The sequence below is a fragment of the Meles meles genome, chromosome 13 (genome assembly GCF_922984935.1).
Source record: "Meles meles chromosome 13, mMelMel3.1 paternal haplotype, whole genome shotgun sequence".
Lineage (NCBI taxonomy): Eukaryota > Metazoa > Chordata > Mammalia > Carnivora > Mustelidae > Meles > Meles meles.
Window position 1 is genome coordinate 71784732 of NC_060078.1, and position 23837 is coordinate 71808568.

General features: G+C 50.8%; 1 protein-coding gene and 1 long non-coding RNA gene across 5 annotated transcripts in view; one reads left to right on the forward strand and one right to left on the reverse strand.

The window, feature by feature from the left end:
- AFAP1L2 (actin filament associated protein 1 like 2) overlaps positions 1-23837 on the reverse strand; it is a 99605-nt gene that overhangs the window by 43612 nt on the left and 32156 nt on the right. The gene's annotated exons all lie outside the window — the stretch shown is intronic.
- On the forward strand, positions 17-4095 carry LOC123955305. The gene is made up of 3 exons (XR_006821232.1): positions 17-407; positions 1349-1437; positions 2052-4095. It is a non-coding gene; the product is annotated as an uncharacterized LOC123955305 (long non-coding RNA).

Below are 23837 nucleotides of genomic sequence, written 5' to 3' on the forward strand. Positions count from 1 at the left end.
GCTGCGACTTCCGCTCACGAAAAAGAAAAAAGCACGAAAACTCAGTGTCTCTTCAGTTTCACGTCCTCTGCTATTCCCCAAAGCGGCCTAATTCCTGGAAAACAGCTTTAGTTTATCTTCAAGCAAGCAAGTATGCACTGGGCCAAAGGGTAAAGAGTGTCGTGTGTGTCTCTCTGGGGAGACAGAGTTGACCCAGATGGGGTCCCCCAGCCTTTCCGGGAGCTCCACGTCTGGGGAGAGGAGCCCAGTGGACACAGGGGTGAGCAGAGAAGTGATTCAGGAATGTGTCCAAGGATCCGGAAGGTGTCACGAGACAAACAGGGGTTACCGGCAAGAGGAATTTATAAGCTCGCCACTGAGGATGAATAGGAGTTTGCTGGGAGGAGGTAGAGGCCTTTTAGGAAAAGGTAAGGAGATGTTCTGACAGCGCAAGTGCTGGAAGCACACGGGGTATTTGAGAAACCACAAGTCTCTCTGTGCGCTGGGGCACAAGGGGCGTGGGGGGCGCGGGGGAAGGCGGGCTCCAAGGCCAGACCTGGGACGTTAGATCAGGCAGGCAGACCATAAGGGCTTGATCTGCTTTGCTAAGGAGTCCGTGCCTTATCCCGCAGGACCTCTAGGCAACGCTGGAGGAGGGCCATGCACGCTGTTCTTCCAACAGCCTAGAGATCGAGTAACTCTTCAAACAGTAGGGAGGACAAGGAGGGGAGGCAAGGGTGGGCAGGGGACCATTCCTAGCACAGACGAGAATGACAAGAGTGTGACCTGATCATGGCATCCAGGGGCCACGCGGGAGGCTGTACCCCACCCACGCCCAATTCCTCCAACCACCCTTGCAAGTGCACGGCATGGGAATGGGCTCTCGAGACCTGTAACTGCAGTTAGTGGTGGCCCTGGGGCTCAAGTCCAAGTACTTCCAAGCCCCAAGTACTTGCTGTCCATCATCCCTTGGCTGGAGCCACCCCCGAGAAGTCAGGGAGGTTTATCTGGATCATGACCTCTGCCTCCTGTTCCACCATGCTTGGCAAAGGCACAGCAGGGGACTCTAGATGGGTACAACACAGAGGCAAGGGGACTTGGGGATCATTCCATGAGATGTAGGGACTTCAGGTGTCCTGGGTGACAGAGAGCTGCAGAATGCCATCGGACATAGGCCTGTAGTTCTCGGGGAACTGGTGGGCCAGGCAGACGGGTGGGGGTGGGAGGGAACACCAAGAAAGCAGACCCCCCCCCCCACTTTTCCTCTTAAACGGCTGTGCTAGGGGAAGGGTAAGCCCCAGAGCTGAAGAAACATGGGACCAGGAACCAGAGCCACAAACCCCGGGATGTCCTCTCTGTTCCTCTCTAGATCTGCACCCAGGGCAGCCCATGACCAGCAGCAATCGGCTTCTGCCTCCTGTCTAAGCCAGCTGTTCACGGCGTCTCCAAGCGAGCCGGGTCTGTATTCCTGGCTGGGCAAGAGCGCCTCCGGGTTGAGGGGCAGCCTTTGCAGAAAGGTTGGGGGCTCCAACGAGGTGCTAAGCACAGCAGAGGCCAGGGATTCTCCTGTGGTCATACCCTTTCAGGCCAAGCTCCAGACTCTCGAAAATAACAATCAACAAAAGCAGGTCCTCTCATTTGTGCCAACCCTGGTGACATTTTTCAGCCCTCAGAGCTCAGAGGAATGTGGCCATTTCATTGAAGCTCTGGAAGGCACCCATCCCATTCCCCTTCCCCCACTCCCTAACACCCCTCCATCCCCCCCTTCTCATTTTGGTCTCTCTCTCTCGTCCTCCAGCAGAGGGAGGGAAAAATAAGTGTGTTGTTCATTCTGGAAACTGTAGGCCCTTGTGAGGGCTTTCCATCCTGGCTCTGTTAAAGTTCAGAGTTGTCTGCTCACGGTCTGACGAATCATCAATAAGATTCTTGTTCGGAGCTTCCAAGGCCCACGCAGCGCTGGGCAGTTCAGCTGCTCGATTCATTGCCCTCGGCCATGGCCAAGCTCTGCCTCCTGGTGACCTCCTCCCCCGGTTTTTCTCATCTCAAGGCAGTCTTGCTTTTTTGGTCACTAGGTTCCCAACCATAAGCGTCTTCCCAACATGCTGAGAGCTGCTCTTCCAGGCTCCCCCGCTGTTTTACGCACACAGTTTTATTTATTCAGCTGCGTTTGTTGAAGACCTGTGATTGACCATGACCTTCCCTCCAAATATGAAACAAAACAGACCTCTTCTTTAAGTATAAAGACATGCATCCCTCTCCCTGCCCCAACAGTTCCAAAGATGGAGCCACTGGGCATATTATCTGTGCAAACCCAACTGCTGGGGACCGACCACAGTGAAGAACGTGGGAGTTTCTGTGACTAGCAACGGCACCCCGTAGCTGCAACCAAGGGCAGAAAATCCCGAGTCCCTTCCTCCTGGAGACAGAGGAATCCTCAAGTTCTCAAAAAGCGCTTCCGGAAAACACACCCCTTCGTTCCGCCTAAGAAGGAACACATGAGGCCGAAGTCCCCTTTCTTCAGAAGGGCCACATGCCAAGCCAGCCTTCGCCAAGCACCTGCTGAGTCCCAGCATGCTAATGAGCGGCTTTTCTTCTTCGTTTTTTTATGGTGGCAACAGACACGTAACATAAACTTTACCTTTTTAATGACTTTGAAGTGTACGAATCAGTGGCAGGGAGTGCACTAACACGGGTATCCTTCTGGATTTGCCAATTCTGGACATTTCACATAGATGGAGTCAAGGAACACGTGGCCTTCTGTAGAATGGCTTCTCTCACAGTGCGTAACGGTTTCAAGGCTCATTTGCCCTGTAGTCTACCAATACCTCATTCCTTCTCCTCCTCTGGCAACCTGCCTAGCCTTTGGGGTCTCAGTCCGTTTCCTTAACATAAGACACATGAGATGTATCTATGTGGTTGCACAGATGAACAATTCGTTCTTTTTGATTGTTGTGCGGTATCCCATCCTATGGAGGTAGGCAGCCCAAATGTCTTCATGGGTGCACGTATCTCCTGGCCGGGGGCTTCTGCAGACACAGCAGGGTCCCATGTCCCAGTCTGTCCTGCTCCTGAAAGTACCTTCCCGCTGACTGAGAAGGGTATGCCTGTGTTCCTCACGCTTAGACTTAACGCCCACTCAGGGGCACGGCTACAAACGGAAAAGCAGCGATTCCTCGCAATGGCTGCGCGATGGAATCATCTGGGAAGTTTAAAAAAAAAAAATTTCTGATGCCTGCATCCTGCTGGGTGAGAGAGATCCCGCTGGAACTGCTCTGGGTGGGGACTGGGCCCCAGGAGCTTTTCTCCCAGGAGACTCTAAGGCGCAGCCAAGTTTACGAACCACCGAGATAAAAGTATAATTATTGCTTTATAAAAAGTCTTTTTACTTTATACATTTTTTAAAAGATTTATTTATTTTTAGAGCGAGCAAGCGAGCCCGGGAGCACATGCACATGAACATGAGGTGGGACAGAGGGAGAGGGAGGAAATCTCAAACAGACTCCGCACAGGGCACGGAGCCTGAGGCTGGGCTCCGTCCCGTGACCCTGAGATCACGACCTGAGCGGAAACCAAGAGTTGGACGCATCACTGACTGAGCCACCCAGGCACCCCGGCTTTGTACATTTATAAAGTTCCTTAAAAAGCAAACCTTCACAGTCCTTCTTTACGAGACTCAGTTCTGATTTTTACACATAGAACTTTCTACGGCGACGCCCGTTCTATAGTCGGATATGCTTGAAAATCCCTTTTCGCCCCCAAAATCTTTTCCCTTCTGGACAGTAAGGATGTGGACAGCAAGGACCAACGTGCCTATAGGCTTACACACTGTGGAGCTCAGTTCTCCATCCTGCTTAAACAGGTGGAAGTTCTTATGGAAAATCAGCACCCAAAAGACTCAGGCTAACCCTCTGGCAGGCTGTCACAGCTCCTGCGTCCTTGGGGCCCAGGAGACAGAGCCAGAAAGTACATAACTTTCTCCAGTATAAGAAATACTCAAGGAGGGGTGCCTTGGTGGCTCAGTGGGTTAAGCCTCTGCCTAGGGCTCAGGTCACGATCTCGAGGTCCTGGGATCGAGCCCCACATTGGGCTTTCTGCTCGGGCAGGGAGCCTACTTCTCCCTCTCTCTGTCTGCCTCTCTGAATATTTGTGATCTCTCTCTCTCTGTCAAATAAATAAATAAATGTTAAAAAAAAAAAAAGAAGAAGAAGAAGAAAGAAAAGAAATACTCGAGGAGTTGTTGTTGTTGTTGTTTTTTTAAACCTCCATCTTCAGGAAACAACGAGGAGAGGGTTTTGCTTCATTTACCAGCATTGTGCACACCCACTCCACTCCTTGCAGGGTCGACCTTCAAGGTCAGCCTGTCATCATTTTTGCAAGATCTGCTTTTTCTCACCTATCTTGGAGTCTCGTCACTTAAAACACTTCCCCACGCAGGGGCCGCCGCCTGCATTCCCAGATGAGTGGGGCGGGCTGAAGAGATGGGACAGATGCTTTGCTGCAGTTTTTGCACGGCTGGAAAAACAACTCGGCTTGCTTGCTCACCGCTGACCTCTCCAGGGGAACCAACCTCCCCAAGAGCAGAATTCCAGCTGGAAGCAGCGCTGCTTCCTTAGGGTCCTTCGGAAATTCACACAGTAACCGCTGACATCACACTGAGCAGAGCGGGTCAGGGAGACCCGGGGCCTGCCCAGGGCCACCTCCCCTTGCCTCAGCCTGCCCAGAAGCACCGTCAGCCCTGGGAGCCCAGAAGCACATGGCCCTCCTGACCTTTCTCCCACCTTTATCGTTTGCTGCTCATCCCCTGAACGCGAGTCCTGTGTCTCCAGTGACAATGAAAGCCCTGTGTAAGGAGGGGCTGCCTGATCTGGTTTCCCCGCTGTGCCTAAACAGGGCTTTGCTCAAAGTCAGGGCCTGGAGAACATCTGCTGAGAATGAGGCTTCCAAAGCCACACACGCGCAGTCCAGTGAAAGCGCCTCCTGAGTTGTCTCCTATAAAAGGTCTAGGCGGGGCACCTGGGTGGCTCAGTCAGTTGGGCAACTGGCTCTGATTTTGGCTCAGGTCATGATCTCAGGGTTGAGACTGAGCCCCAAGAGATTCTCTCTCCTTTTGCGGCACCAACCCCCTCCCATGCTTGCATGCATGCTCTCAAATAAATATCTTTAAAAAATAAAGTAAAATAAAATAAAAGGGTCTGGGCTCCTTTGTCCGGTAGGTCTGGGCCAAGAGCTCACCAGTCTCCAGCCGTTAACTGCAGTCCCCCACCTGGGCCAGATGACGGCTCTGGAATGACCACCCAGAGGCAGCCCCCGGCAGGTGATGGGCTTGGAGACATAATGCAGCTCGCTCCCGGGTGGCCCTGCGCTGGGACAACTCTCTTGGGGGTGCAGGGAGGAGGGACATGGAGGCAGCTGTTCCCCTGGAGGCCAGGAAGCCCAGGGGTTGGAGCTGATCCTCAGGGCATCCCTGCAGGTCAGGAAGCTCATGAGGCGGGGGGGGGGGGGGGGGGCAGACATGCCACGTTCTAGCAGCCTCCAGGGCCCAGGTCACACAAGGCAGCTTTGGGGCTTGGGAGGCCTTTGTTCCCCAGCCCAGTGAGGACATTCCTTAAATGCAATCTGCCTGAAGAGTGGCTTCATTCAGGCTCAGCGGCAGAGGCCAGTTGTGTGGGTGGGACGCAAAGGTTGGGTTGGGGGGCTCGGCGGCAACCTCTGCAGTGACTGAACAAGAGGCTGTCGGGGTTCACTCGAGGTCACGCTGGAAGGCTGGGAATTACTGTGCGGCAGAAAGAGAAGCTGGAAGGGGAGAGTGATTATCTGTCTGTGGAGAGGTTATGGGAAGTTTTCCTTCTTTGAGACCCTACCCTAGTCTGCCAAGCAGAAGAGTGAGTTATTACACCAACAGAAGACACATTGGAGCGGCTGCTCGGCTTTCGGGGAGCGTGCTATTTGCAGCAGAGGAAAAGGACACAAACTAAACAAAGTATAGGAAGCAAAAAAATAAAAATGACCCTCCATCCCGATTTCCTGTTTCTTTCCAACATCTGGCAAAAGGAACCGAACACCCGCGGGCTGATGTGTTGGAGGAGGCTGTATCCTGCTCAGGCCTCTGCCTCCCAGGAGGTAAAGTCAGCCCCGGCCACCGAAAACCACCAGCAGCCTGACCTTGGACTCAGGCAGGAGGCTGTCCCCCAGCCTGATTCAGGACCCACCGGCCCCCTCAGGCAAGGAGCCCTGCCTTGAGCTCCAAGAGAGGTGGGCTGGGGAACGAGGGCCTCCTAGCTCCCCAGGCTTGTCTGGCCAGGACCTTGGGGGGTTCCCAGAAAATGGGGTGTCTCACGCCTGCTCTCACGCTCTCCTGGGTTTCTGGTCCAGAGGCAGTGGCGTCCTTCAGGCTCTTCCCGCCTGTACCCAAGTCTTAGCTCCAAGTATTGGTTTGGTCTTGGCTTCACTGTATACTGGTTGTGTGGCCTTGGGGAACTTAACTTCTCTGTGTCTCAGTTGTCTCAGTTGTAAAATGGGGTTAATAACAGTACCTACTTAATAGGATTGGCGTAAAGACCCCAAATAATCCCATGAAGTGTGTACACGAAGTTAAATGTTAGCTGCTAAATAAAACCTAAACTCCTCCTACAAGATGGGTATAGAAAGCATCCATAAACATATTCCCCCCAACCCTGCCAACACACACATAATTTTAGTAGGGTGGCTTCAAAAAGGCCATTGGAAGCATCCCTCCCTGACTTGCAGGACTACTAAAGCATCCTCACAGGTCAGCAGGGGATACCGAGGTGGAGTTTAGGTTAAGCCTCCCTGGGGAACAACCTTCCTAGAAATACCCAATGCAGAGAATAAACAAGTGAAGGTTTACAAAGCTTCCTATAGCTACTGAGCCCAGGGCTCAACAAGTTAAATGTGACCCCAGAAACATACAGGGAGAAGAGTCAGGGGCAGGCTGTGATGGGAGAACTAGCTATGGGGTCCTGCTGCCTCTGTTCTTTCCCCTGCCTGCTCTCCAGCCCCTTCTCCCCTGCAGGTTGCCAACTGCCTCCCTCCACAACCAGGCAATGTTCCTTTGGGCACAGAGCAAAACACCGCAGCAGGGATAAGCCATAAGCGTGGGCAGAGCCGATCTGTCACTTTCCTCCTCTTCCCCAGCATCCACCTGCCCTTATTTGTACTCAACGCTCCTTTGGGAAACCCTCTACCCAACTCTATTTGTGGTTGGGGTGAGACTAGAACCCCTGCCCCTTCTCCATGGGCAGTCGCGTGACCTCAGACCCAGCCAATCAGCACGTCACTCCCCCAGCCTGCCGGAGGTCTCAGGACCAGAGTGAGCCAACAGACATCAGCCTTGGGGCTCTATGCAGGCAGTGCCGGCGGCTCCTTCTTCAGGCGCCCAGATCTGCTACAACGTCAGCCCCAGGCAGTGGCCCCCTCTGGGAACAGTCTGCCTGAGAAGGAACACAGGGCCGGGAGATTCTGCGGCCAGCACTGTAGCCCAGACTCGAACTTGCCCTCCCTTCTACCGCTCCCTTACGTGTGGCCAAGACGTCCCGTTGTTTCGTTAAGCCAGATAGAGGAGGGGGGTTTCCCTTGCTGGCAAAAGGACAGCAGACTACCCAGCACACGTTTATGATGCTAGAAGCTGGGCCGGCCCGTCTGCACACGTTTCCGTTCCTCCTGCACGGCAGGACCACCGTTCCCGATTCCCTGAGGGGAGATCGGTGGGGGGGGGGGGGGGGCAAAGCAGGGTCACACTGTAAATGTCAGAGCTCAGAATCAACAGGTTCTTTGGGCTCCGAGCCTAGAGTTTCTTCGATCAGTCTGAATCCACTTGACACCGATGAAGATGTGCCGATTAAAATAAACTGCCCGGAAAGTGAACCGCCAGAACATCCTCATGAAAGCAAAGCATGATGAAAGACGGAGGGAAAACACACACACATACCTCGAGAAGCTAAGATCAAACGTCACCAAGGCCTAGGGCGAGGGCAGAGGACCAGCAGGCCCAGGGCAGTGAACATGAACCTGTGCGAGTCTTAGGAGTAAGACAGGAGTGGAAACCAAAGGGGGAACTCCCAAGGCCCCCAGGGGGAGAAGAGCAGAGCATGACCTCTGGCGACATGGAAAGGTCAGAGCAAAGACCATCACTTATTCCGGGCAGGGCTGATGGACTGCCCCATGGCAACCCCATGGGAGCACCGAGGGTGGAAACTACTACGGCTCCCAGCTCCCAGCTCTGGGTCCTCAGAGCTGGAGATGACGCATTGCCCACCTGCCACGCCTGACTCCCCGGTGCCAGGGGCCAGGCCCAGAGGATCAAACAGCTGATAAAATGGGTGTAGTCCGATTAAGTTAGGAGAGGAAAGAGAGAGAGAGATTGTCTAAAATAGTCCTTAGCATTCGGAAGAATGGAAAAAGCAAAATTTCCACACAAAGGAGCCATTTTATCAAAGCCTGCAGATCTGTAGGGCTGTCTAGCTAAACTAAGCTGCTTCTGCCGAGCAGAACATCTCCGACGGACGAGATCGGATCATCACACAGAGCTGTACACAGTCGCTTTATGTGAACCCCATCCACTTGGAAATCAGTCGCTTGCAGGGAGGCATCAACAAGGGATGAAAATTAATGATTTTGGTCTACTCGTCATTCTTTCTCCCTTCCTTTGGTAATGGGAGCACCTATTCCACATGGTTCAGACTCGGCTGACCCCCACCTTCGCCACAGGAGCTGGGGAGGTAGCTGAGGACTGGCCATCCTTCAGGCCACTGTGATGGGTTGACGCAAGGCCAGAATTTCCCTTAGGATTTGCTCTATGGGCTTTAGGAGCACAAGGTCTTTTTCTTCTTTGGATTACAAACCATGAGGATGTGTACTTGAAGCTGGAGTAGACCCATCATCCCCTTTCCAGTCTGAGGAGGAAGCCAGTGCCCAGACGGAAACAGAGCTGATAATTAGAGAAAGACAGAGCCCTACCCACATTGCTAGAGTCCCTAGATCCAGCCATGCCTGAAGCTAACTTTGCACTTGCCAACTACATGAACCAATAAATTCCCCTTTTCACATAGGCTAGATTTTAGTCACTGCTGACCAAAAAGTCCTTGTTCATATGGAAGTAAAGTCTGAACAAACATGGCTCCATGTAAACCACCCCCTTTACAAGGCACACCTCAATTTCCCAAAGTCATAAAACGGCTCCCTTTGAAAGGTCCAAGCACAAAGCCTACAGGGCCAGGTAATTTTCTTGGATGACCCACATGGTATCCAAACCACCAGAAAAACTGCTGACAGTAACCAACCAACACTGAGGGCACATGGCTGGGATGGTCCAGGTTAAACCACAGTGCATAGCAGCAGGCGTGGGACAGAGGGTGGGTTGGGGGTGGGGATGGGCTGCCTCCTGGCCAGGAGCCCATCCCCCCTCTCTTTTCAGACTGGTGCTTATGTCCTTATGCTAGTCTCCACCGTCCACAGTGCAGGGCCCACAGCGCCCTCAAACTGTGGGCGTGACACCTTTGTGGGCTCTGCTGTGAACTCATCGAGTCAACACCTATAGCTAAAAACAAAACAAAATAAAAACCAATGTAGTAGAAAATATCCAAATGCACCTTATTCAGTAAAGGAGTGAAATCTTCCACACAAACTCTGGTTTCGGTGTGTGTGTATGTGTGTCCTGGGATACAATATAAGAGACGTTTCCTACCAAGGCCCAATAAAAAAGTTTGAAAAACACTCCTATAGGCCCATGATCTCTTATGTGAAACCTGCAAAGCCAGAGGTGTTTCAAAATTCAGTATATGTCACATTCCAGAAAAGAAACAGGGCACACACGCCATGGCAGGGTCTGGAGAAACACTCAGGAACAAAACACATTAATTAGCAGTTCTACGGCAAAATGCACAAATCCTCCTATGAGGTGGGGTTGGTGGATTTAGAAACAGTCTCCCGTCATTTTAGCAGCCTCCAAATCCACGTGCGCCGACCTCCCAGAGAAACTGCTGGTTTCCCAAGTCTGGGGATTTGGGAATCGAGGAGAGATCTCTCAGTTGCCTGGAACTTTGTCGGGATTCCCGGGATCTTTCTCCTTCTGTGGCCACAATATTGACTTTTAATTGTCCAGGTTTTTTTTAAAGATTTTATTTATTTATTTGACAGACAGAGATCACAAGTAGGTGGAGAGGCAGGTGGCGGCGGGGGGCGGGGGCTGGGGAGAGAAGCAGGTTCCCTGCTGAGCAGAGCCGAATTCGAGGCTCAATCCCAGAACCCTGGGATCATGACCTGAGCCGAAGGCAGAGGCTTAACCCACTGAGCCACCCAGGCGCCCCTTAATTGTCCAGTTTTTAATTAAAAAAAACTGGATGGCGGCAAACCCACAGTAGGCTTTTAATGAGTCAGTGCAAAGCTGCACGGTCTCGGGGCAAAGCTGCTGGAGGCAGATGGGTCTGTTGACTGAGTTAACTGTGCTTCGGAGGGGGACCCTCTGGCTTTCTGTCCAGAATGGTACCACCCAACTCTTCGGCCACTAGCCACACGTGGTAACTGAGCATGCGGCGTGTGGTTCGTCTGAACGAGATGTGCTATCGGCCACCCAGTGCCACTTACTCAGAGTGCCACGCCCCCCCCAAAAAAGAACGTCAAGTATCTCAAGAGTGTGTCTTCTTTAAATACCAATTATATGTTGGCAGGATGGTACTTTGGATGTAGGGAGTTAAAACATTCTGAAAATTAATTTCACCTGTTTTTTGGTAAAATTGCTTTAAATTTTAAAATTGATAGCTTAAAGCTATCTGTGTATTTTGCTTTCTATTAGACAGCACTGGTCTGAGAGGTTGATTAGACTTGGAGGTTATCAAATCATGAAAACTCCTCCTCCCAATGGAAACAAAACAGTATTTTGAGAGAAAGAGAGAGAAAGGGACTTGGCCAAAGTCACACAATTCTTTTGTGGAAGTCTCACTTCCTTTACCCGCCCAAGGCTTTCCAAACCTACTAGACTGGAGCTGTTTTATATCCTGAAAAGCAGAGGAAGGAATAAAGGTCATTCTTTCAGGAGAGTTTCAGGGAGTGGCCCCAAAGGGCTTGGAAAAGGTAGAGGCTTCTCCACGTGCTGGCTGTTCTCCGTCAAGGTGAGAGGGTTGGGAAGAGAGAAGTTCTCTCCTCTGGAAAACAGCCGTGACCAGGATGAAGCAGGTCTGGTTACCTCGGGGCACACTGTATTTTCTGCCAGGAGCAAGGGCCAGTCCTTCACTGCAGAAATATTCTAAACGAAACCCTTGAAGTTCTGTTCTATAAACAATGTAAAGGTATCACAGAGTTCTGAGTCAGAGCATTGTTTTCACTTAACGTTTGAGCCAAAATTTGTCAAAAGAAACTGCTGATGTACAATTTCCGACGTGTCTCCACTGCATTTCGGTTCCTGAGAACATCTGAAGTTTGCATTTGGCTCTTTATACAAATCTCCCTTCCTCTCCCAAGCCCATGTCAAAGGGACCCCTCAACCTCTTTCCTCCCTGTCCTCTCCTACACCAACTTCTCCAACATTGGGGTCCCAGCCCCGAACACTCTGGAACCATCCTTAGCCGCTTTTCCTCTGGCACAACCAAGTTCTCTCCTGCAGGAACCACGCACACCACACTCTCCCCTCAACCCTCAAACCAGGCTCCCCCCAGCCCCTAGTCCATCACTTCAGCCCACCAACGTGCCCTGCCCTGTCCCACCACCACCCTGCTCCGTCTACTCATAACAACTGTTCAAAAGTATTTTCCAGGGGCCAGCTATGTATGAGACCTCTTTTTAAAGATGTATCATCTGGCCAGGGCATGCTAGGCAATGCAGTGGGGAAACCAAGCAGGCAAATCCCTATTTCTCATTTGAATGTACTTCTCGAAATCATAAAATAAGTTTGAATCTTGCAACGGTTTGCATGTAACACAGAAGCATTTCCTTTATTTCCTTCCCTCAGCTGTGGTGTTACTACATTGGGGATGCTTCTTAGAGCCTGTGACATCTCAGAATCCGCCTTTTCTCAATCAACTCCTCTCCTTCCAACTGTGATTTCTCCATTTCCTCATAGTGAGAGCGCTCTAGGCGCCATGTCATGTTTCTTTGGACAACAGATTACTTACTAATTTTTCCAAGTCCCTTAAACACTAAAATTCCACCTGTCTCAAACCTCAAACCAGATTTCTCAAGCACAAGCATCTTGTCTTGGGGTTCTTTTGGGGCATGACTAATGAAGACAGGGTAGGGGAGTTTGGGGGGGGTTGGGGGTGTGGGAAAGTATCCCCTTCTTCCAGCCCACGCTTCTGAAAATCTCTGCCCTTTCCATTCAAAACTGGTCATTGGGCCCCCATTCAGAAACTCCAGAACAATCCCACTCTAAATCCCAAACTTGGTTCAGGAGTTGCTTACTTAGACATGAGGCTTAATTAGAAAAACCTGGAAATAAAGGAGTTTTGCCTTACCATTGCTCTGAATGTCGTCTGGCACAAAGTAAAGCAAAAATACAATGAAATCTAAATTCAGCAACAAGGATTAATAGATGTTATGAAGGGTCACTTTCTACTGAAACTTGAACTATGAAGATAGAATTACAGTTAAATAAAGAACACAAAATGCTATTAATAATAAACCAGTAGAAGAGAAAGTATACAAACCGAAACAGGGAGACTGCTTTTATTAAGAATAAAGTCAGCCAAATGACTGACCAAGTTTATCACACTGAGCTCTTATAATAAGCCTATAGGGTAGATTTAATCATCTCCTAGATAAAGAAACAGACTCAGGGAGGTCAGGTAACTTGCCCCAAGTCACTCAGCTAGTAAGTTCAGATCTGGATTCAAGTCACTCTGATCCTTCCCCCAATACCTTGTCTGGCCTCCCCTGCAGTTTCTTCTTTCACATCCAGAAGTTTTCAAGCAAAAACTTAAGTAGTTTAAGAAGTTTTTAAGCAAAACTTAAAAACAGAAAAAAAATCTCCAGTCATTTAAAAAACAGACCCGGGGCGCCTGGGTGGCTCAGTGGGTTAGAGCCACTGCCTTCAGCTCAGGTCATGATCCCAGGGCCCTGGGATCGAGCCCCGCGTCGGGCTCTCTGCTCATCGGAGAGCCTGCTTCCTCCTCTCTCTCTGCCTGCCTCTCTGCCTACTTGTAATCTCTGTCTGTCAAATAAATAAATAAAATCTTTAAAAAAAAAAAATAAATAAAAAATAAAAAATAGACCCTAGCAGAGAAGGCATAGCTAGGGGAGTATTACTTGCTTAGATTTATATATGAATAGAGAAAACTCTGCTGGCCCATTTCTGCCCTGATTATTATCAACACAAGTCGTTAGTGACCAATCATATCCTGTAAGAACAGTAACACAGTAAAAAAGAACAGCTAAAGACTCAGGAAAGACTTTTTTTTTTTTTTTTTTTTTTTTTTGACAGAGAGAAATCACAACTTGGCAGAGAGGCAGGCAGACAGAGAGGAGGAAGCAGGCTCCCCACGGAGCAGAGAGCCCAATGCAGGGCTCGATCCCAGGACCCTGGGATTATGACCTGAGCCGAAGGCAGAGGCTTTAACCCACTGAGCCACCCAGGCGCCCCTCAGGAAAGACATTTAACTTATAACAGGTGCCGAGACCACTATGTTCAGGTTTCTGCTGTGTGACATGGAGTTGTGCAAACACTTGACAAGTTTCCCAGTAAATCCCACATGGTAATTATTCTGTTAATGCAATTAAGAATTGGTAGCCACATGGCAAAACATGATCAGCTTTAGTGCTGGGTTTTAGAAGACTTTTGACTTTAAAAAGACTAAACACCTTTGAAAAGATTTAGCTAATAGAAAATAATGCAGCGCTCAAATGTATTTTGTGAGCCCTATGGATAAACATGCCTGCCACAGCTCATCACAGCGAGGAAATGAAAGGTGGCAGGGAGGGGGCTTCATGAACTCCATGTCCAAAGAAACATGGACATTCATGGGGGGCAGTCATGAGTCCTCTAGAAAAGAATCCACTTTCCCGGTCCCCTACACAGTGAGTCTACTCAGGGCTCATGGGGAGAGTTACACCTGTTAATGGAAGGTAAAGGAAGGGGTTTGGCTGGCAAACAATGTTTTAATCAAAGCCTTCCTCTGATTATTAGAAAATAGTTTTAGGGGCACTTGGGTGGTGCAGTTGGTTGAGCTTCCAACTCTTGGTTTGGGCTCAGGTCTTGATCTCATGGCTGTGGGATCAAGCCCCAAGCCAGGCTCCACATTCAGCACAGAATCTACTTGGGATTCTCTCCCCCTCTCCCTCTGTGCCTCCTGCTCATGCGCACTCTCTAAAATAAATAAATCTTTTTTAAAAAATAAAGGAGGAAAGAAGTTTCAAACATGTGATCTGTTGGCTTTGTATAGACTTGGTCAAAGAAACCCAAATAGCCCTCCCTGCATTGTTATAAGGTATCTTACCCATCCTTCCTTTCATTCGTGGGGAGGGGGGGAGGTACTAGCCTGCTCAGGGCAAGGGACAAAGTGACCAACTGAAACTGAGAAACTAAGAAAACAACCCATCTCACCAGTCCCTTTTTGGATTTCTTCCTAAGCCCTTACACTCCCATTTTGACTGAGCATTCCTTTGCCAAGGTATTCTATGGGTCATACCTATGACCGAAAGAGGGTCGTATATAGGACACTGCCACCTTACTGAGCTAGGAATGAGCAAATGCCACAGAGTGTGATGGTTGGTTTTAGGTGTCAACCTGATGGCCACAGGCCTCCATAATCACACGAGCCAATTCCTTACAATCAATCTCTTTCTATAGACAAGTGGATGGATGGATGGACAGACGGAGACATCCACCCTATTCATTTTGCTTCTCTGGATAATGAGAACTAGCACACAGAACTTTTGCAAACCAAGGAGATGGTCTGCTCCATTCGAACAACATTTAGAAAAAGGCAGGAAAAATGTTATGTGCTTGGGAATTAAACATTTATCACTTTTATCCTAGAACCTAGAACCTCCTAGGTACTTTTCAAACCCAAATTTACTCCAATAAACATGGTTCAGAACCCCACAGATCTGGACAGTCTCTTGGGTGTTCAGGCTCAAAAGTTTGCAGAACTTCAGATGTACCTTTTCTTCTCCAAGCAAAATTTCTACATCAGGACAATAATTTCTTCCATTGACATATATTCTATTCCTGTGAAATCATGGGACCGAGTGTCAGGAAACAAATCCAGGCCAAAGATGGTGAGCACGTTTCTGTCTGGGAAGGAGTAGAATTCTGTAGCATTACTGTGAAGTCTTGCCTAATCCCAGTCTGGAAAGATCAATGAGATGATTGAGATTATTCTCAATCTCCTGATCCCTGATGTTTAATACAGATTCCTACCCTCGAGAAATTCTGCCAAATATTCAACTGAAGGCCTAAGGAGAGCACACTTGAGAAAAGCACTCTCCTCTGACATGGGGCATCTGAACAGAGACTAGGATGGTCCTGGTGCCAAGCATCTACAGAGTGATGGAAACACCTTGACCTCCATTGGGCAACCAAGAGGTCACAACCTATGGTGAGGTGTTGCCTCAAGCAGACCCTGTCACCGTGCATCTCACACCTGCATTTCTTCTGGCGTTCATTTCTTCACCAAATATTTACAGAGTATCTTCTTTGTCTTGGATGCTTTGATTCAACCACTAAATAAAATGGGACTTTTTGAATAGACATCAACAGACCTCACTGTAAGTCCTCTTGCTGGAGTGATGTTAGCCTCTCTGCACCTTTTGGACGAACACCAACACAAAATTCCTGGTATTCTTAATGTCCCAATATTCTGTGCCTCTCCACATGCTAGCGGATGTGAAAAAACAAACAAACCAACCTATGTCTCTTTCATTACAACAGCTTTTTTCCCCTTAGGATGAAGGGAAGGAGAGCAGACTAGGCTACTTCAAAATAGGTTACTTTTCGATTATTTTGACTTAAAGTTACTTAAGAAACAGCAGATGCGAGAAGGACACTCTGACCCCCGTGCCCCTAAAAGCAGGAATTAAACCTCCCATGCAAAGATACCCTCGCTATACCAGGAGGGTAAAAAGTATCCTTATCAGGGCACCTGGGTGGCTCAGTGGGTTAAGCCTCTGCCTTCAGCTCAGGTCATGATCTCAGGGTCCTGGGATCGAGTCCTGCATCGGGCTCTCTGCTCAGAGGGAGCCTGCTTCTCCCTCTCTCTGCCTGCCTCTCTGCCTACTTGTGATCTCTTTCTGTCAACCAATCAATAAATAAAATCTTTGGGGGGGGGAAAGTATCCTTATCAAAGAAAGGGAATTCAAGGCCCAGAAGGCTGGATGAAAAAATTTTGTTACTCCTTTATTAATTTGGTACCCCAAGTCCAGCCACTTTTGTTTTGTTAAATCCACAAAAGTAATTGTTTCTTCATCTAGAAGGTAGGAAAGCTGCCTGCTCTGGTCTCTTCTTTGAGCCTCATGTTTCTGTGAGCTTCTGTACACATGAAATTAGATTTTTCTCCTATTAATCTGTCTTATGTCAAAAAATTGTCCTCCCCTGCCATCCCAGGGTGGTAAAGAGAGTTGGGTTAGCAGTTAGTGACTGTACAAATCAGGTAGGGGAATATCAGTGAGTTTGATAAGCTCTCTGTTGTTTTCTCACCTACAGAAGTGGAAAGAAATCGCTCTTCCTTTGCAGGGCTGGTGTGAAGATTCGACAAAAGAACCCATGAAAACCACCGGACACAAAGCGTTTTTCAGTGAATGTTATTATTACCCCCTGTAGTGGGTTGCACAGTGGCCCCCACGAAGATGTGTCCAAACGCTAAGCCCTGGTTCCTGTGACCTTATTTGGAACTGACTGGGTCTTTACAGATGTAATTAAAGATCTTGAGATGAAACTGTCCTCATCTCACGCAGGGGGGCTCTACATCCAGTGATTAGTGTCCTTCTAAGAGAAAGGAGAGGGAGCTCTGAGATCCCGAAACACAGAGAAGGAGGTCGTGTGGAGACAGACAGAGACTGGAGCCGATGCTCTCACAGCCAAGGAATGCCAAGCACCACCCGAAGCCGGGAGAAACAAGGACAGAGTCTCTCCTTGAGTCATCAGAGGAGCACAGCCCTGCAGACACCTTGATTTGGGGCTTCTGGCCTCCAGAAGAGGGAGGGAGTAAGTTTCTATTGCTTTCAGCCATCTACTTGGTGGTAATTTGTCACAGCAGCCCTAGGGAAACTAAGACAACCCCGTTTGACTCACGGGACCAGAACAGAATATTTACACACAGTGTCAGGAAGAAAACAAAGAGCCGGGAAGGAACAGACTTATAAAAGGTCAACCTGCCTGGAAAAAAGTCCGATTTCTCCCTCCTGGATTAGAAGAGTCTAATCAGATTTAGAACCAGTCAGGACAAAAAATTCTGAATTCGAAAACATTTATTCTGGCAAGAGAGCCTTCTATTTTTGCCACAAATAATCATCAAAAGGGGGCGCCTGGGTGGCTCAGTCAGTTAAGCGTCTGTCTCGGGCTCAGGTCAGGATTCCGGGGTCCTGGGATCGAGTCCCGCATTGGGCTCTCTGCTCAGTGAGGAGCCTGCTTCTTCCTCTCCCTCTGCCACTCCCCCCAGCTCATGCTTGCTCTGTCTCTCTCTCTCTCAAATAAAATCTTTAAAAAGAATAATCAACAATTTTCAAGAAAAGCCCAGGGCTCCCAGGCAGGAGCCAGGCAGGTGCTGGTGGGACAGCTGCACAGAGTCCCGCGGCAGAGGAATGCGCCCAGCTGCCCTCGGCCGGGCTCTGCCCGTCCCGTGGTGACAACGGCACGTGGGCGGTCTTGCAGGAGCAGGATCTAGACACAGGCGCCACCAATGGGGAAAACGGGTTTCTGGGGGCCAAAGTAAGTCAACTCTCGGAATGTCTGCCAGACACTGAAATTCCAAGCTGCATCTCTTGGAAGGTCCCTTGAGCCCGCTGGCTTCCCATCCCACGTGCAGCGTGCAGCGTGGACGCCACACACGCCTCTAGGGCCGGTCAGGCCAGCTGTCTACTGGGCCATATTCTGTGAGGCAGGGCCCTGGGCCACCAGCAGCCCCGAGCCCTAGGCACGGGACTGAGCCCCTGCTCTCACCACGTGGGCCTCCAACCGGCATCACTGAGCTCGAGGCATGAGGGGGCTACTTGCTAACTTCCTTTCGCTTCACTTATGCATGCCTGCACCATGGTAGAAAGAAGAGTTTATAACCAATGTGTCACGATATTTCCCTTCATGAAGGCCACAGAAAGAACAGCAGCAGCACAAAATCCAAGCCCCGATCTTTGGCCTGGCACCGGGAGCTCACCCCTCCACATCGGGGATGCCTCCCCTGCTTAGTCCAGATGGCTTCTGGCCTCCAGCACTCAGCCTGCTCTCTTCAGACCACTGCCACGACGGTGCCGTCCTGCGCCGTCAAGGCCCTCCCCCCTGACTACTTGACTTCATCCTGACGACAGCCCTCGGTGCCATGTAGCATTAACCCTATTTTACAGATGGGGAAACTGAGGTCCCCAGAGAGAAAGGGCCTTGCTCACAGCCACACAGCCATGTGATACAGAGGAGGATCGGAGCCACGGCTCTAAATCCCATGCCCTTTGTCCCCAAGCGGAAGCCAGGCCACACCACTGACTTGCTGACGAAGGCCTCTCTGAGCAGCAGGTTTTGCTGTGGGCCTAATTAAAGGTTAGGGAGTGAGAACCAAGCTGTCAAGTTACATTCCCCTCTTTGAGCTGCTCCTCCCTTGCTGACATCTCCGGGGCCGCCTGCTGCTTCATGGAAAAACTCAGCCTAGTCACAGCTGTGACAGCTGCTGTGGGTTTGCCTCTGCGCTCCTGCTGCTGCCCAAGTTGGGGGGGGGGGGGCGGTTCCTGGCTTTGCCGTTCATATGGGCAAGACCTTTAGGGCCTGTGTTCGAGTCCTAGGTTAGGCCATAACAAAATACCACAGAGAGGGGGCTTGAACAAATAGGGATGACTTCTCTCTCAGTCCTGGAGGCGAGAAGTCTGAAATCACGTGTCAACGGGGCCACACTTCCTCTCAGATGTCTGGGGAAGAATCCTTCCTTGCCTCTTCCTGGTTTCCAGTGGCCGCAAGCAGTCCTGGGGCTTCCTGGGCCTCCATCACTTCAACCTCTGTCTCTGTCATCACGGACATTCTCCCCGGGGGTCTCCGTACCCCAACAGCCCTCTTCTCATGAGGACACCTTACTTTTATTGGATAAGAGTCCACCTCAATCCGGTAGGACCTCATCTTAACTGGGTTACAATCTGCAAAGATCCCGTTTCCAAATAAGGTCCCAATCCAGGAATTAGGACTGGAACGTATTTTTTTAGGGACTCAATTCGAGCCCCAACAGGGTACATGGCAGCCCATGAATAAATCCCTCTTCTCTGAGCACTCACACCTGTGGCCCCAACACCGAGCAAGCCCCCCTCCCCCCGCAGAGCTGCAAGGGATGGAGCTGACTTACCTGGCGGGCTACAGAGGGGCATGATGGGGGTGGGTCCCTCTGGGTCCTCCTGCTCGCCCTTGGGCCTTGATCTATGCCCCTGACCACGTAAGCCAGACCATCTCTTGGGCGAGGCAGGAGGTTCCAATACATGCAGGCTCCCCAGTTGATTCAAATGAGCTCCCAGGATTAAGAGCCGGCGTCCGGGGGTGCAAACTGACCAAAGCCTCCGTGCGGGAGAGGCGGGAAGTCACATGCCACCAATGGCTGACACTCTCCTGCAATGTGTTTCCGACGCTTCCCTGACCCTTCTCCCCACAGTCTCCATTCGTCCAGACCTGTCAGAGGCCTGACTCTCCTTCCACTGCTTCCCCTCCCCCCACCTGCCGCGCCAGTGAGGAAAATTCCTTCAAATCGGTCTTGATGACCACTGACTCACAGGGCCGAGTTTGGTGGCCAGCACTCAGCAGGCGCTCAATACAAGTTTGTTAAATGAACGAGTGAGCGAATGAGTGGACGGAGGCACAGAGACGGGCGTTGCGGAAGGAGACAGAGCTCCGTCAGGAGGGTAGGTGGAATCCCGCCATTGACCCAAGAGCTCACCATCCAGAAGGTGGGACAGACTCCCACCCAGCTCCCCACGGGACAACTCAAGGGACAAGGCTACATGAAGCATGGGGCAGAAAGGATGGTGACAAGTGACTAGAGGAATCCAAGAAGGCAAGAGGGTGTCTGGACAGGGCTTTGGAGGGTCTGGATAAAAGGAGATGGGGCAAAGACAGTATCGAAGGCAGATGTGAGAGCTACGGGGGCCGCCAAGGGGGAGGAAAAGCCGGAGCACAGGCTTTAGCAGCGAACGGCCAGACGTGACTCCCACGGGGAGAGCCCAGCAGGCCTGAGAGGGCCTTGCCAACCAGGTGAAGACGTGTCACCTTGCTCCCCAGGCGAAGCCATCCCATTGGCACTGGGGAGTCCCTGTGGGTCCTCAGTACACATAATTAAACCGCCGTGGCTACCAACTTCTCCAAGCCCTGCTTGACGCTCGCTTACATCCCAAGGCAGTGTAAGCCAAGCAAAATGCACAGAAGCGTCTTGGCGTGTACGTTGTTCTCTTCCGTTCCCAAGCTGACATACCATCCAGGAACCAACCCCCACCCCCAACCCACCACACCCTGGTGGAGCCTCCAGGGCGTCCCGTTAGCACTGGTATTTTGGGGACCCCTTCGGCACCGACCTTATCGGGAATATATAAGAGTCAACAAATTCCAAGTCATAAAGGATTCAGGACAGGCTAAAAATAATTTTATAAAAATGCTAAAGTGAAAATATAAAATTTAAAGTCCTCACAGAGAAACAAATAACATCTAGGGCCCAGTTTGAGGAACATGATCTTCATGTGCGATATAGAAAAGCTCCTACAACAGGTTTCCGAGGAAATGGTCCCCATCCCCCACCGCGCTCCCCGCAGAGCTCACCACCCACACAAAGGCCTTCCAACCAGGTCCATCCGAACCCAGAGACCACAATTAGTGGAAGGGGCAACCTATCTTTGAGCATTCTTGATTTTCTGGATGCCGATCTCTATCTTTGGGGCTGAAACTGAGGAGACAGGGAGGCATGTTCTGAGAAGGAACGTTTAATGAGCAGATTCTCGAATTACAGTGAAGAGCCGAGGGTCTCAGCTCCCCGGGTCCGGAGATGCAATCTGTTAGCCAAAAAGGAAGAGTCTGGGATCCTTGTGAACGACACAACTGAGACAGGACTGGTGGGGCTTCTGTCAAGAGGGAGAGTGTGGCCCTCCAGTAGGGAGGACCCTGCAGGGACCTCAGCACCAAAGGACAGAGTAGCGAGAGCAACGGAAGGGCAGCGCAGCCTTTGGACAGGTCACTTTTCTGTACCCTGCAGACGACCTAAAGGATTTCTGAAACGGTTAACCAAAAGCCAAAAGCCAAAACCCAAGCTGAAAGAAGGGGCAAGAAAATACACCCCAAAGCCAGGCTCCCGTGGTAAAGAACATGAAGTGTGAGCTCCGCCTTTCAAGGCGGTCCAAAATGCCAGTAAACGGAGGGGAGGCAATTATTCTTATCTGATCAAAGATGCCAGTGCTTCGGAGGGACAAGCCTTTTCCTGATGCTAAGTTGTAAGAGGAATTCCTCACATTTGACAGATCAAGGCTCCCTCCGGTTTTTTTTTTTCCCATTAATGTTTATTTATTTTTTTAAAGATTTTATTTATTTATTTGACAGATAGAGATCACAAGTAGGCAGAGAGGCAGGCAGAGAGAGAGAGAGAGAGAGGAGGAAGCAGGCTCCCTGCCCAGCAGAGAGCCCGATGCGGGGCTCGATCCCAGGACCCTGGGATCATGACCTGAGCGAAAGGCAGAGGCTTTAACCCACTGAGCCACCCAGGTGCCCCTCCCATTAATGTTTACCAGCAGCCCACACAGGTCAGCTAAGATGGTCGGGCCACACCACACCCAGGAACAAGGCCCCAAATGCGGGGGAGGGGACAGCAGGCACATCACTTTCTGGTTGAGCCAAAAGGAAAACAGAGCTGTGGGTGACTTCCCATCTCCCCTGTGAACAGGGGTCTTCCTGATCAAAGGTGAGCAGGCAGGACCCCCCAACTGTGCCAGGACAGAACATCCTGGGCTATTTGCAGATGGACATTTGGGGATGGAGGCACGTCTCCAGCCAACCTCATGTTCTCTACGAACATGTCCCAGAGCGTAAATTCAGGGTGCATCCCATCTCCAAAATGACGGGGGGTGGGAGGATGAGGAAATTACCCTGTGATACCATCCATCCCTCTCTGGGGGCTGTCTTCACTGCACACCGTCCCCTCCTTCAGCATGGACGGCCTGATGCCACACAGCGCTCAGGGCGGGGACAGGATGTGGCCGTGGGCAAGAGCTAAATGTGAAAGGCGCATTTGCTGAGCAGCAAGGAACTGACCAATAAGGAGCCCCGTCCCGGAGCAGATAACAGAAGGCCAGAGGCCACACTAGAATGCAACCTCCAGTAAATCACTATTAATTGCCAGGGAGAGCAGAACGAAGGCGCTGCTTGAACTTGCAAGTTTATTTCAGGTTATTCCAAAGCCTTGCCGGCTTCTTTTTTTTTTTTTTTTTAATATTTTATTTATTTGACAGAGAGAAATCACAACTAGGCAGAGAGGCAGGCAGAGAGAGAGGAGGAAGCAGGCTCCCCGCAGAGCAAAAAGCCCCATGTGGGGCTCGATCCCAGGACCCTGGGATCATGACCTGAGCCGAAGGCAGAGGCTTAACCCACTGAGCCACCCAGGCGCCCCACCTTGCCGGCTTCTTGGCCAGGAGGCAGAGAGGGCAGAGGAGATGGAAGACAGTCTGCTCTCCGCCTTTCTCAAACCGTGGAGTAATGTTTTGCAACATCCACCGCGGCCACTGAGGGCTGTGGGAATGCACGCACACTCAGTACAAACGGCAAGTTAAGTCCGTCTCCCCCTCCCCCCTCCCGCCACCGCTTGCAGGCCGGGCCACAGCAGGGCACGTGGGATGGTCAACGACAGGGACACGGTAGTGCGCTCCGTGTGCAGACGGTGGCGATAAGAAGTGTGAGTCACCAGGAGCGAGATTCTGCACATGGCTGCTTCGAGCTGTGGCGTGGGAGATAAGAGAACCCGGAGGCTGCACCTGCTCCCCGCCCGCTCCCTGGAGGGGAGGACCCCTCAGCCGCAGACGCCAGGCTCCCGGACCAGCCCAGGGGGGGAACGGGGACAAAATCCTATCTTTCCAGAAACGGATTCTGGCTGGCAACCATAGGTGTTCCTGGTGACAGTGGTTTAAAAAATCACTCTGATTTTTTAACAATGTCTTGGGAAACACTTTTCGTGAAATTTATGAAGCATTTTCAAGGGAAAATTTCAAACATACAGAAGTCAAGAACAGTAACACGAAGCCCTCTCCCCCTGAACCCACCGCAGAGTGTCATCCATTCGGACCTGCTCTTTTATCTGAGTTTCCCTCGTGCTGAAGGACTGAAAACAAGTCCATTTAAAACACAGGAAGCTTAAATACTGTAGTCGTCATCGGTACCTCAGTGTCTCTACCTGACAGACCCGCTGTACACGAATTTAAAACCAATGACCTGCCCAACAAAATTAACACCCCAAACCATACTCTCTGGTTGTTTTGGGCTCCTCTTGCCCAGACGCAAGATGCAAAGGTAGTCACGGGGGGAGGTGAAGGACGGTCGCCTTCTGCTGCCACCAAGCAGGATGACCCTGGGCGAGCTGATTAACCTCCCTGACCCTAAGCCTCCTCGCCACTAATAGAAACTCGGGGCAGTGCGGGGGGAGGGGGGGCTGGGTGGCTCAGTGGGTTAAAGCCTCTGCCTTCGGCTCAGGTCATGATCCCTGGATCCT